This window comes from Sinocyclocheilus anshuiensis, unplaced genomic scaffold (assembly GCF_001515605.1).
Source record: "Sinocyclocheilus anshuiensis isolate Anshui unplaced genomic scaffold, SAMN03320099.WGS_v1.1 scaffold1985, whole genome shotgun sequence".
Classification (NCBI taxonomy): Eukaryota; Metazoa; Chordata; class Actinopteri; order Cypriniformes; family Cyprinidae; genus Sinocyclocheilus; species Sinocyclocheilus anshuiensis.
Window position 1 is genome coordinate 486,083 of NW_015541030.1, and position 2,755 is coordinate 488,837.

Here is a 2,755-nt window from a genome sequence, read left to right on the forward strand (position 1 = left end):
TAATATAGCAAGGGCAGCAGAAAGTACTTTAGTTGCATGAAATTTCAGCGATAATGCATAGATGAGCTACAGCAATTCTAGTACTTTAACGGAGTGTAGCAGCCCATAGAATTTCAGATTGCCTTATTAGCGAATTATTAATAGCAGTATGCATAGCAAATCAAATAATGCATTTAGTAGCGGCAGCAGTAGGTAGACTGTAGCTTACATTTACATTATTTATTCATTTTGCAGACGCTTTTATCCAAAGCGACTTACAATTGCTGAAGTTTCAGAGACTTCAAATGGATGGTATGTGAACTCTTCAAGCTAATAGGCATCATTTGAATTTCGTTTATTTAAAAGGGCATATTCAGGTTGCATGTAGCTAATTTAATAGCAGCAGCATGCGTAGCAATTTCATATGCAATGTTAGAAATAATATTAGCAGCAGGAAGTCAAATTATTGTTGCTAATATAGCAGCAGCAGCAGAAAGTACTTAAGTTGCTTGAAATTTCAGTGATAACGCATGGGGTAAGTAACTCTTTAAAGTGAAATAGGCATTTTATTTTTTAATAGCAGCAGCATGCATAGCAATTTCATATGCAATGTTAGAAATAATATTAGCAGCAGGAAGTCAAATTTTTGTTGCTAATATAGCAGTGGCAGCAGAAAGTACTTTAGTTGCTTGAAATTTCAGTAATAACGCATGGGGTAAATAACTCTTTAAAGCGAAATAGGCATTTTATTTCTTTGCTTCTTTAACTGGGCTTACAGTAGATTGTGTGAACTCTTCAAAGCAAAATAGGCATTATTTGATTGTGTTTGCTTGTTAATAAAGACGTTTATAGCAATTCTAATACTTTTGTGCAGCTATAGCAGCATTATGCATTGCATAGCTATTCAGATCACTAGTTTAGTGAATTTTAATAGCAGCAACACGCATGGCAAAATTCAGATGCAATGTTAGAAATATTAGCAGCAGTCTGCATGGCAATCCAATTATCACTGTTGCTAATATATCAGCGGCAGCATAAAGTACATTTAGTTGCATGAAATTTCAGTGATAAGATAACGCTTGGATGGTAGTGAACTTTTTATGTGAAATAGGCATTTTATTACTTTGCTATTCAATTCAACAGGTTTTATAGAACTCTTCAAAGTGAAATAAGCATTAATTGGTTGTGTTTGTTTATTTAATAAAGGGGCAGTAGCAATTCTAAGTACTTCTGTGCAGCAGCCAGTATGCATAGCTATTCAGATTGCAAGGTTAGCAAATTTTATAGCATGCATAGCAAATTCAGATGCAAGGTTAGAAATAATATTAGCAGCAGCATGCATAGCAAGCAGAAAGTACTTTAGTTGCTTGAAATTTCAGTAATAACGCATGGGGTAAATAACTCTTTAAAGCGAAATAGGCATTTTATTTCTTTGCTTCTTTAACTGGGCTTACAGTAGATTGTGTGAACTCTTCAAAGCAAAATAGGCATTATTTGATTGTGTTTGCTTGTTAATAAAGACGTTTATAGCAATTCTAATACTTTTGTGCAGCTATAGCAGCATTATGCATTGCATAGCTATTCAGATCACTAGTTTAGTGAATTTTAATAGCAGCAGCATGCATGGCAAAATTCAGAAGCAATGTTAGAAATATTAGCAGCAGTCTGCATGTCAATCCAATTATCAGTGTTGCTAATATAGCAGCGGCAGCATAAAGTACATTTAGTTGCATTAAATTTCAGTGATAAGATAACGCTTGGATGGTAGTGAACTTTTTAGGTTAAATAGGCATTTTATTACTTTGCTATTCAGTTCAACAGGGTTTACAGAACTCCTCAAAGCGAGATGGGCATTATTTGGTGTTTGGTTATTTAATGAATGGGCAGTAGCAATTCTAAGTACTTTTGTGCAGCAGTATGCATCAGATCACAATGTTAGCAAATTGTATAGCATGCATAGCAATTTCAGATGCAAGGTTAGAAATAATATTAGCAGCAGCATGCATAGCACGTCATATTATTATGGCTAATATAGCTCAAGATTTTTCTCAGCAGCAGCATGCACAGCATTTCTATGTTTCGAATTTTAATTTAGACAATTAATATAAAAGCAGACAATGCATTTAAATAAAGTCTCTGTAGTGTCTTGCTCAAGGCCATCTTGGAACGAGCCACACATTTAGCAATGATGTGTGGATGCAAACATTATTGTTCTTAATATGCAATATACATTTTTTAAATTATCAAAATAAATGAGCAGCTGCTTCCGAGGCAGAATTAGTCTTGGGCATATGACACCACAACTACACGGTGTACAGTGATTTATTCTTTCTCCAAATATTTTGTTCGCTTATTAATAAGTTAAAGGTAAGTATTTCCACTGCAGTAACGTTGATGAACTTCAATGGGGGAAAAAAAAAAGAAGATAACTCTTGAATGACAAATTTAAAACTATTTGCTCAGGCCGCCCTAGCCCGAGTCAGGTGGTTGCTGGGGGTTACGTCATCTATCAGCCTACAGTGTGATTCCTGTTTGTTAATGATACACAGTGCGCGTTTCTACCTAGGCAAGTTTGAGTTATTGGCTCAGACACGCATAGTTATTTAGGTCATTAGTTAAATAAACCTAAGGGTACAGCACCCAGGTTCAAATTGTTAAGCCACTAGTTAATTTATCTGGGCTAGCCCGAGTCAGGTGGTTGCTGGGGGTTACGTCATCTATCAGCCTACAGTGTGATTCCTGTTTGTTAATGATACACATAGTGCGCGTTTCTACC